The sequence below is a fragment of the Haliaeetus albicilla genome, chromosome 18 (genome assembly GCF_947461875.1).
Source record: "Haliaeetus albicilla chromosome 18, bHalAlb1.1, whole genome shotgun sequence".
NCBI lineage: Eukaryota > Metazoa > Chordata > Aves > Accipitriformes > Accipitridae > Haliaeetus > Haliaeetus albicilla.
In genome coordinates, this window is record NC_091500.1 from 23,955,443 (window position 1) to 23,968,086 (window position 12,644).

A 12,644-nucleotide genomic window follows, 5' to 3' on the forward strand; every position below is an offset into this window, starting at 1 on the left:
TAAAAGTTTTCATGATTTCTCTGCTTTAAAGTATTCTGTGTCAGATCTAGGGATACCAGGAGGGAAAAAAAGTATCTTTCAACACAGAGACAACATGCATTCTATTTAATTTTGTTTACTTCAATTATTTCCCAGTGAACATGGTATCAACCACTCCATTTAAAGCCTGTGAAATGTCCCAGATGGGTTTTTGTTGAGGGCAATGAGGGGGGAAAAATCGGCAGTATTCACTAGATCAAACAGCTAGTTTTACTGTCTTGTTTTACTGTCTTCACCAATAGCGGTGAAGATCAACAGATGATGTGAGCCACTGAATCAAAAGACCAAGGACTAACATGTGGTATAAAAAAGACTGTGAGCTCACAGTAAACTGTTTTAGAAGGAAGCAGTATACAATAAATTAAAAAAAAAGACAACAGTTTCATACCTTTCATTCCCTATAACTGGCTCATGGGTGTTTGTATAACCACTCTGAATTGCTCTGACCACTGAGACAGTCTGAAAAGATATTCTTTCTAATTTGAGATGTCAGTTATAAGTAAAGATATATACACATATATATGCATGTATTTTCTTTCAACTACAGCATAGCATAAGCAGTATGCAGCAGCAACTAGCACAACCAGACTGCTGATCCTATATCTGTCACAAAACTAATAAATATGAAAGTTGAACTGGTCGTGAGGACATCCACCTTGGTGTTGCAGTTTAACTCCAACCAGCAACTAAGCACCACGCAGCTGCTCGCTCACTTCTCCCACCCCCTGGTGGGATGTGGAGGAGAATTGAAAAAAAGTAGAACTCATAGGTTGAGATAAGAACAGTTTAATAATTGAAATAAAATATTACTATTACTATTACTATTATTATTAAAAGGAAGGTAACAAAAAGAGAGAGAAATAAAACCCAAGAAAAAAACCAAGTGATGCACAGTGCAACTGCTCCCCACCCGCTGACTGATGCCCGAGCAGCGATCCACCCCTCCTGGCCGACTCTCCCCAGTTCATACACTGAGCATGATGTCCTATGGTATGGAATATCCCTTTGGCTAGTTCGGGTCAGCTGTCCTGGCCATGCTTCCTCCCAGCTTCTTGTGCACCTCCTCACTAGCAGAGCATGGGAAACTGAAAAATCCCTGATTTAGGATAAGCGCTACTTAGCAACAACTAAAACATCAGCATGTTATCCACATTATTCTCATGCTAAATCCAAAACACAACACTATACCAGCTACTAGAAAAAAATTAACTCTGTCCCAGCCAAAACACTTGGGCAGATTTTTTTCAAAACTATACATCTCTCATAAAACTCTAGAACCTACTTTTGTAGGTGCTGGATTGCATACCAATTAACTATAGGCATCTATTGGAGCAACATGAGCCTACAGACACATTGAGGGGAAGATGTAGCTCTTCAGAATGCTTTCCAGCCCTACTTCCTGCAGTGACATCTGACATATCACAGAATCTTAGACTCACAGAACGATTGAGGTTGGAAAGCACCTCTGGAGGTCATCTAGTCAAAACCATTGTGCAGAGCAGGGACAACTATAGCAGGCTGCCCAGGATGGTGTCCAGTCAGGTTTTTAGTATGTCCGAGGCCGGAGACTCCACAGACTCCTTGGGCAACCTATTCCACTGTTGAAATGCCAATTTGTGCCCATTACCTGTTGTCCTGAATCACTGCATAGCACTGAGAAGACTATGTCTCTGTCTTCTTTACTCCTTCTCATCAGGTATTTATACACATAGATAAGATCCCCTCCAGCCTTCTTTCCTCCAGGCTAAACATTCCCAGCTCTTTCAGCATCTCTTTGTATGAGAGATGCTCCAGTCCCTTCATCATTTTTGTGGCCCTTAGCTGGACTCCAGTAAGTCCATGTCTCTCTTGTAGTGCAGAACCCAGAACTGGTCCCATCACTCCAGAAGTTTTTCAGTAGTGCTGAGTAGAGATGAAGGATTACCTTCCTCAAACTGCTGGTGATGGTTTTCCTAACACAGTCCAGCACTGGAACATCCCCTAATGGACACTGGGATTTTGCAGTCAGCATGTCATCAGAGCATGCCCCTCCAGTGATGCTGGGGAATAGGAAGTGTTCCAGAGTTACTCAACTGAGACATGCAGTGCCTCACCCTCCAAACGCCTTACTTTTCTCTGAGGAGAGTGTCTGTCCTAAACTTAGGCTAATTGAATTGCAGCCAAACAATGCCTAAAATAGACGGTGTCAATAGTTCTCTGACCCATTTCAGACAGCTCATGTTAGAAAAATTTAAATCACATGTGAAATTTTTCTAAGAAATCAATTTCTATGAGTATTTTTGAATGAATAATGTTCATTCTGCTTTTTGTAATAAAGCTGTATTCCTTTCAATACTTTTGCATCATTTTTAGAAACACACTTTTAAGCAATTGTGTGAATATTTGTGATGTTATGCCACCTGCATAGTATCAAATTCTCAGTTGAATATGCATGGCAATTTTTAAGAAAAAAAAAGCAAGAAAAAAGAAGGTAGTACAGTTACACCTGACAGATTTGGCTACTTTGTAAGGAACAGTTTGTAATTTAAGCTCAACTTACATGGGATTCTTAGTGATGAAAGAGAATTTGCTTAAAATGTTTAGATCACATCAAAATTACCTTATTTGGATTGCATTTGCTTTGTGTGGTACAGAAATACACAAAACAGAAATATCCACTCATGCGCAGGATTCAAATGCAGAAAAGTTATGTTTGTATTAACTAGACCTCACACCTAAAGGTATTAGGTTACAAAGCATTTAAATCCAAGGGTTTAGACTGCTTGTATTTCAAAGTTATGAGCTTGAATACTATGCACGAGTCAGAATGATGAGATTTAGAGGTAAGGTTCACCCACGTGTAACCACAAGTTCAAATTGTACTCCTGCAGCACAAGGAAAGTAAGGCATAACTGTTTCTGAAGCTGACATATTGACAGATACAGCAGCAGAAAGTTTGATATTTCCATTAGGTCTTAAATTACACATTCAGTAATGAAAGCAATGTGTCAGCACTTTTAAATGTCCACAAAGACATGCACCATTACTGCTTTCCCTAACACAATTGCTTCAAAAACTTTTCAAATCTTACACACACACCCTCAAAGGAATACAAGACTCTTGCCTTCAAAATCATTTGAGCAATATTATCTGATAAACAACCCCAAAACAAGTCTAAGAAGTAAGCTTTCTGAGGACACAACAGTGATGTTTTCTTCTTTGTTGCAGATGGCAACAGCATTCCTATATTTTGGGGGGATTACAATTTTATTTGAAAAACTGTGAAATCATACATACAGCTACCCCAAGTTTCTGAGATAATTACATACAAAGTAACTATCAATGTTGTTTCACATAAATTTCTGTCCTTCATTATGCCACAGCTAGAATAAGTTATGCTTCCTAATGTTAGGCTAGAGTAAGCTTCCCAGACCAACTCTGTGATGAAACGAAGTGAAACACAAATAAGCTTTTAATAAGGTTTACTTCTGCTTCCATAACCACATGGCATGCAAGAAACCAGGAAATTACTATAAAATATGAAAAAGAGAATATTCTCCACCATGTTTTAAAAATCTTCTTCTAAACTCAATGGGAAACTGAAGACAAGGGGTAAAAATCACCATGGTATGTTCGTAAGTTCATGAATCCTTAAATTTAAATGAGATTATAGTTTATAAATATCCCATGTGAGTCCTTTCATTTAAACATAACTTGATATTTCCTCAAGTATCAGCTATGTATAAAATAAAGGAAGAAGTTTGATGGAGAGGAAACTATTACAGACACTGGACAGCAAAATCATTTCATCTAAAGATCCAGTCTTGCAGAAAGAAACTAGTGCAAATAGCTGGTCCCATTTAAAAACCTGAGGCTTGGTTCTTCTTTGCCCTCTTTTTTAGGAAAGCATATATTTTGCACAAAACAGGTACAAATATTTGATTGAGGATGCTGTGCATTTTACATGTGTTGTAGACAAGTACAATGGTAGCTGTTGGTTAACAGTGATGAGGCCTGCTAATGCCACCTGAAATCCGCAAAGGTACATATTTCCATGCAAGTAGATTTTGACAAAATGTGTGGGAAGCAACAATTCTATTGTTTTGCCTACACAGTAATTTTTAAGAATGACATCAAAACCGAAGTAGGGCCTTGACATTGTCTCTAGAAGAAGAAGTATTTACCGTGTTTAAAAAATAAGTTCTGGCCTCTTGGTCTTAGTAGACCAAGTCTCAAAACCAGAGTACAGGTAGGTTGTGTGAACACAAGAAGTAGGTGGGACTAACACTTACAGCAAAACATTGCTAGTTAAGCATATTAATTTTAAAATCTGTTCCAGATGAGTTCTGTCTAAATCTAGCTTTATCCCTCCTGACAACAAATTTCTACCATATTTTTAAAATGACACTTCAAAATGTAAAATTTTTCCGGTTCCAAAATATCATTTTTGTAGTCAAATCAGTAAGTTTTTTGAAGATGAAAAAGAGCTTGTGGGTCATTCTCATGATATTGGCATATAAAGCTTATGAATAGGGTAGGGGAAAAAAACCCCTTGATTTAGTCATAAACTGCATAGAAAGCCTCTCAGCAGTAAATCAAGTTACCTGATATTTCTACATTGCAAGGCATGTCTCAAAATGCAACATAAAAATAACGGAACGTGTATTACAGAGAAAAATACAAAGGATTAGCTTTACATAAATATAGTCAGAAGTCTTCAAAATTAATTGCTTGAAGTGGCTGGGAAGCTGACAGTATAATAGTCATGGAGGCTTTTTTGTATTTTGTCAGAGATGCCTGGCTTGGCTTAGGATGTCAGCTAGGTGCAAAGCTGTTGCTAGTAACAGAAAATAACCTGTTTGATGGAAAAGCTTAACACAAAGTAAACTGTTGTGAGGACAAAAACTTGGTCTTTCTACAAAAACTTAGCATTCTTAAAAGTAAGTGTAAGATCTCTACTCATATGGCTTAGCTACTTCAACTTAATTAAAACCCAAAAAGGTGTAGGTATATATTAAGTATTTTACAGTAACCCCTTTCTTTTAAATCTCCCCCAAAATGGAGTGACGATTTATTCCTTATTACTGAAAGACATATAGAATAAATCTGAAGGTGAAATATTTCTGCTACCAAATTTAGTAACTTTCTATAGAGTCTGTATAACAAAGCAGAGAGCACATGAAGAACTGATCCAGAAATTGAAACTTATGGAGTGTGAGTAACAATAATTAAAAGTAAAGAGAGCGTAAAGAGAGCTGTGCTCTAAAGATTTCTACAATTGAAAGTGCTTTCTATATTGTCTGTGGTGATTAGTGTAAGCTGCGAAATTTGTACAGTACATACAGTAGTTCCTCTCCTTCATCACCTGCAGTATTTCATGAAAATGTCATTCTGTGCAATACCAGTTTGTTAGTACAGGTAGTTATGGAAAACCAGAAAGCAAATGCAGCAGGTGCACTAAATATTAGACATTTCTGGGTTCGTGTTGATTAATGGCTCAGTTTAATATGACCTTTAAAATCATCTTTGCTTGTGAGTATAAAAATAGTACTTACAAGACATCTCTGAGAAATGAAGCAATGGATTCAACAGACTACCATTTAATGCACCTGGGGAAAAAAAAAAAAGGCACTATAACTAAAGACCTGAAATGTTTTTGAACAAGCAATAGTCTTTTAAAGTCTTACTACTTCTGAATGACCCCTTGTAAACTACAAGTGGGTTTGTGTCAGCACTAAATTAGCTTAGTATCTTTGAAGAGAATTCTTAAGACCCTGCTATATATCTGTCTTTCGCCCTCTTAGACTCAGATTTGAATTTTCTTATCTGATTTCCAGCTATACAGGTACAATCCCTGCTACAACAGCCTGTCCTCAGGACCAGAGAGTGCTCTTTGGTACTGTTTTATTTGTTAGCATAGGTGAAGCCTTTTGGTTTTTACTTTCAGTAACTATCTGGAACATATCACACATGAGGAGAAGCTAGGAGAACTTAAGAGCCTTAAAAGAAGTCTAAAGGGAGATATCTCTGCTATCTACAATCAGCTAATGGAAGGGTGCAGAGAAGACACAGCCAGACTCTTCTCACAATGGTAGGACAAGAGACAACAGACATAAGTTGGAATATGGGAAATTCTGACCCAATGTGAGGACCAGCATGACACTGGAACCAGTTTCCCAGAGACGCTGTGAAATCTTCATCCTTGCAGATATTCAGAACCCTACTGTATGTGGCCCTGGGCATGCTCTCTCTCACTGGCCTTGCTTTACGGTGGAGGTTGGATTGGATGGCTCCTGAGGTCTCCTCCAACCTACATGAGTCTGTCATTCTGTGGATTTAACATACATACATCCTCTAAGGATATGACCATATTTTCAGTGGCTTCACATGAAAGTAGAACTTAATTAATTTTAAAAGAAATTCAGAAAGTAAGAGCATAATGATACCCTGCTCAGGAAAGGTTTGAATCATTAGCAAATTATGCTCATTTCTTAAGTCTTGCATAAGCCTTTTGCCAACAGTTGGAGTATAAGCAAGAGCAATATCATAGAAATTTCCTGAAAAGAAATGATTCATTGAAGAAAAAAAATAACTGAAAGAAAAGTAAGCAAGACTATGGAGAAGCAGATTTTATTTGCATACACTTTCTCATCCCATTCCTAGCATTAGGAATAAACTCTTAAAATAGTTATAATTAACATACTTAGAAAAGGGATTCCAGAAGGAGCAAATGGGACAATAAGCTACTTACTATAGAATACTTGATGGACCGCCTCCAAGGATAACTTAAGATTAAAAATTTTTTTAGGGAAAATAGTATAAGTTGTCATTAAATGCAATTTATTAAAAACAAAAAATATTGCTGAGAGTAGCAAAATTTTATCTCCTTTGTAATGGGAAGTTTTTAGAGCTGTAAAAAAATTGCTTTACTTCCTTACTGCCAGCATATATGTTTTCCAGCTACTATGTGAGTTCACAAGAAGAAGGAACGTTTGGATTTTTTCGCTAAAGAAAATGCAAAGTAAATGTGCATGTGTGTGTGTGTGTGTGAGGGACAGAGAACAAGAGATAATGAGTGCACACACATAAATGCTTTCTTTGAGTGAAAGTTCATAAGTGAATGTCACTTAACTTGAGCAGGTTATTGATACAAAAAAAAAAATACAGTAGAGACAATGAACCATAAGCAAATCTGACTGAGAAGACAGTACTGAGCTACTGAGGAGATGAAGGGCCATCATTTTCTCACCATCCTTTATACTTCAAAGAAAGTAGAAATGAGAAAGACAAAGCTTAAGGCCTTGAGAGGCCAAAAGAAAGGTTACTAATATGTTTTTTTCCTAAGACAGCATTAAAACAGAATGATGGAACAACTAGGTGGATGGAACAATCAATAGATGGAGCAAATAATCCCAGAAAACATTCCCAGCCACATGAAGGACAGGAAAATGATTGGGAGTAGTCAGTATGGAGTCACTACAGGGAAGTCATGCTTGACCAACCTGATAAGCTTCTATGACAAAATTACTGGCTTGCCAGACAAGGGGAGAGCAGTGGACACTGTCTACCTTGAATTCAGTAAGGCTTTTGAGACTGTCTCCCATAAGATTCCCTAGAGAAGCTATAGACAGGACAAGAGGCAATGGGCACCAACTGAAACACAGGAGACACTGTCTGACCATCAGGAAAGGCTGGATTACTCTGAGGGTGACTGAGCACTGGAACAGGTTGCCCAGAGAGGTTGTGGATTCTCCACAGGGGGCATGTTGCCAGCAGGTTGAGGGAGGTGATCCTTTCCCTCTATTCAGCACTGGTGAGGCCACACCTGGAGTACTGTGTCCAGTTATGGGTTCCTCAATACAAGAGAGACATGGATATACTGGAGAGAATCTAGCGAAGGGCCACAATGATGAAGGGACTGGAGCATCTCACCTATGAGAAAAGGCTGAGAGAGCTGGGACTGTTCAGCCTGAGAACAGAAGGCTCAGAGAGGATCTCATCAACATTTGGGAGGGTGTAAAGAAGACGAAACCAGCTTCTTTTCAGTGGTGCCTAGTGACAGGACCAGAGGCAATGGGCACAAACTGAAACACAGGAGGTGTTGTCTGAACATCAGGAACCTTATTCATTGTGAGGGTGACAGAGCACTGGAACAGGTTGCCCAGGGAGGTTATGGAGTCTCCATTCTTGGAGATATTCAGAAACCATCTGGACATGGTCCTGGATAACTGGCTGCAGGTGACCCTGCTTGAGCAGGGGAATTGGACAAGACAACCTCCAGAGCTCCCTTCCAACCTCAACCATTCTGTGATTCTGTAATATGCCATCCACTCATCTTTCCTATGCATCACACTGCATATCACCATTACATACAAGAAGTGTTTTGCTCCATGTTCTTCAAATGGCGGCTTCTGCTGCATTGTTGTTACCTAAGGTACAACTCGGGCACATGAAATCTATTTTTTTCCACTTGTGTGTATGTCAGACAGCCTTTGATGCCTTCTCTCTGATACCTTCATGTGACTACTATGAATTGTTCTCATCCTTAAAGATGGACAGATCAGTAGAGCCACCACTCACTACCACACCGCACTGCACAGATACTGGAAATCAGACAGGAAATACAGGAAGAGAAAAGGACCTCTGCCAGGTGCCAGACCCTGAGTCAACATCATCAGGTGTGTCATGGTTTAACCCCAGCCAGCAACTAAGCACCACGCAGCTGCTTACTCACTCCCCCCAGTGGGATGGGGGAGAAAATTGGGAAAAGAAGTAAAACTCCTGGGTTGAGATAAGAACGGTTTAATAGAACAGAAAGGAAGAAACTAATAATGATAATGATAACACTAATAAAATGACAACAGCAATAATAAAAGGATTGGAATGTACAAATGATGCGCAGGGCAATTGCTCACCACCCGCCAACCGACACCCAGCCAGTCCCCGAGCGGTGAATCCCTGCCCCCCACTTCCCAGTTCCTAAACTAGATGGGACGTCCCATGGTACGGAATACACTGTTGGCCAGTTTGGGTCAGGTGCCCTGGCTGTGTCCTGTGCCAACTTCTTGTGCCCCTCCAGCTTTCTCTCTGGCTGGGCATGAGAGCTGAAAAATCCTTGACTTTAGACTAAACATTACTGAGCAACAACTGAAAACATCAGTGTTATCAACATTCTTCTCATACTGAACTTAAAACATAGCACTGTACCAGCTACTAGGAAGACAGTTAACTCTATCCCAGCTGAAACCAGGACAAGGTGCTGCAAATCTTGGGCTTTAGTCCAAAGAAACTGGCTAGTACTGACAGTAACAACAGTCACTGTGGGACTTTTGTATTTGAAGACACACTGCACTGCTCTCCTAAGGGAGATTGTGCAGGTCATCTGCTTCCAGAATACCACAGGCAAGCAACCAGGTGAAGAAGAGACTTGTCATCACATTCTGTGCCGGTGCTACCTCCAACAGTGACTGGTCACTGTGCAAGCACATAGGAAATAGCAATCAGAATAGCAGCGAGGGTACAGAAATCATCAGTCACCTTGTCCATCCATGTCCTTTGCAAGGCTGTGGGTGCTGTGCAACTACCCAGACCGTGCAGGGCCTGGGATGAAGAAGGTAAGGCAGGTGGGAAAGCTGTTTAAGGGCATTGACCATGTCAAAGACTGGAATTCCCTCCATTTTTTGCACAAACCCACACCCCCCCAGACTCCTGGCAATATTTCCACTGTAAGGACTAAATTTCTCTCACTTCACAGGCCTTTGTGCAGCACTGGGGAAGACTCAGGACAAGATATACTGACCACAGACATTGTGTAAGAGTCTTTGAGTGGTTCATTCCACACAATAAAAAGACAAGGCGAGCATCCTTTTCCCTCCCAGAGGGAGCACTTGGGAGCTCCCTCCACCAAGGGCAGTCTCCAGCATGGCAGATGCTGCTTATCCTCTCCACTCTCAAATTACACAGCTAGTTCAGTCACAACCCTCTCAACCATGATAGCTGCAGTCCACCAAGCATGCTACATTACAGCAGTAGTTAAAAATAACAAACCCCCCAAACAGATGAAACTGTTCATCTTCCCTGTAATTTCCTGATACACACAGCCTTTGCCAACCTACTTGATCCCATCACTTTGCTCATTCTTCACCCTTGCCTAACCACATCAAGTTCTGACTCCCCCCCTCAACTACTCAGATACCTCTCCCACCTTCACGAGACTTTGCTATTCCCTGAAATGAAGAGTCACAAGCAAAACCTTTATGAGTTACATTTTTTATTTACAAAGTCATAGCAAACTGGAGGGTGAGTTACAGGGAAAGCAGGGGGAAAAAAAAGAAAAAAAAGAAGGGGATCAAAAGGATGTGTATGGATAACAAGAAAGTCTAATACTCAGAAAACAAACAAAAGCCACATATTGTGCACCAGAAACGGATAGTTGTGGTGGGGAGAAGGGTAAGTGAAGTCCTATTTGTCCATTTCATTTTCTCACCAATGTCAAGATAAGCAGCATAAACCTGGCAGTTTTGAGGGTTCCCAAGCTATCTCTCTGAGTGATTCAGGAGCTCCTGAAGTTTCTTCCCCTAGCCCATCCAAACCAAAGTGTTCCTGAAGACTCTTGTTGTTCTCATGCTTCTTGGTTCACTCTTCCACCTTGGCTTCCATATGATTGTATCAACAAAGACCATCAGGACTGACAGTTGGCCCCTTGCCACCCCTCCTGTGTATTGTTCCACTTCCAGAGGGCTCTAAACAGGGCCTCATCCTTCTGTCCCTTCATAAGCCTTTTTAGTTACGTGACCGGTGCCTGACAAGCCAACCTGTCTCTGCATAGCTCCTCAGGTTACCCCCTTCCTGTGATCGAGACATCTTCTTCAGATGTTTCTGTGAAAGAAGCATATCAGACAGAATGTGTTAACCCCTGTTAGTGTCTTTTCTTTGTTATTGCAAGCCACTTTGTGTAAGGAGGGATCCAACATCTTATGTTATCTCAAGTGCACCTGGGAAAAAAGTGAATACCCTTCAGTAAATGGAGGGAGCTCTACATCAGGTTGCTGTACTACTGCTATGCTATTGCCTATAGCAATAATACAGCCACATCTGCTGTCTGTGAATTCCCCACATCGGTATGCTCACATATGGGTTACTGCTGTAGAAGTATATCTACATAGGGTACACCCTGAAGTCCATAACCACTGTGTCCCAGTAGAGGCACTGTGTCCTGTGGAAACCCTGAGATAAGTAATAGAAGACTCTTCCTTCATGCACACCTCTTCTGATTCACATTTCCTTGCTTCCTTCCCTGAATCTATTTTCCCTACCTAACAACCTAGATCAACACCCAGCTTCTTCCAGAATGCCAGAAGGAGCACATATTCTTCTTCACCAGCCTCCTAAACCACATCTCGATTGAGCCTAAGGGACAATGACAGGGACCCTTCCCAACAGACTATTAGATATGTCTAGCTTTTTTGGAAGGGCAGGAAATTTAACCATATGGATACAAGATGCAATTTATATTGTACCACTTTTCCTTCAGGCTAGATTCCTGAACTGTTTAACTTAGTTATGTGTGCTTAATTTTCCCTTTTAATTGTCTAGCTACAATTTCATGTCTACCAAGGTTTCTGTCATGCCTTTTTTCCTTAAATGAAAGGACAGTTTAGTAATCCCATGAATGTACTACGGTACACTCTTGATCTTTTTGATTAAATAGATTTAAATTTCTTGCTGAAGGTATTTCTTCTAGACCCTAAATCACTTTTGTATGTTCTTGTACATGGTCTCGAATTTTTTTCTGACATTCTATTTCCAAAATGAACTGCAGAAATATATGCAGAATCTCATACAGCTTCATATGCAGTGAGACTAAAAATCACTTCTCTATTCCTGTGCAGTATTCCTGTTTTATATCCAGTGATTCAATACCTCATATTTTGCCACAGCATCACAGTTAACGTGCTTGTAAATCCTTTTCAGAGATACTACTTTTTAGGATCTAATATCCATTTTCTAAAGATGGCCCCTATGTCCTTATTTCTTGTTTTCAACTATTCTTGAGGTTACCTTAAATACACTTTGTTTAAATAGACTTACCAACCAGACCAAATTGTGCCACATGACTTTTTTCATTATCATTTATCATCCTCCAATTACTTGTATTATCTACATTTTTTTCAACAAGTGTTATCCTTATTTACATGTCACTTTTGAGCAGCACCAGGCCTAGCAGCAGATCCATGGACTTTTTCCAGCATTGCCTTTTTCAGTGATAATTCCCCATTGTCTGCTTGAGAGCTATTTCTTAATCAACTTCTTGTGTAATTACTGATGTTCTCCATTTCTATTTCTTAATTATTGTGTGCTACTAAATCAGTTGTCTCTTTTTTAATTTAATAAGTAGGTAGTTATGTTTGTTATCAATCAGGCTTTCAAGAATTAAATGAGATTTGGGTGACAAGAACTGTTCTCTCTAAAATCAGTTGACAAGATTTCAACTCTATCCTGTCATTTTATTTTCTATCAAAAGGATCTCAATCAGATTTCCTTTTTTTCCCTCAAATTTTAATATTACGATAAATGGTCATTTGTTTGGTCTTTTCTTTTTAATTTTTAGCACAATAATAGCAGTT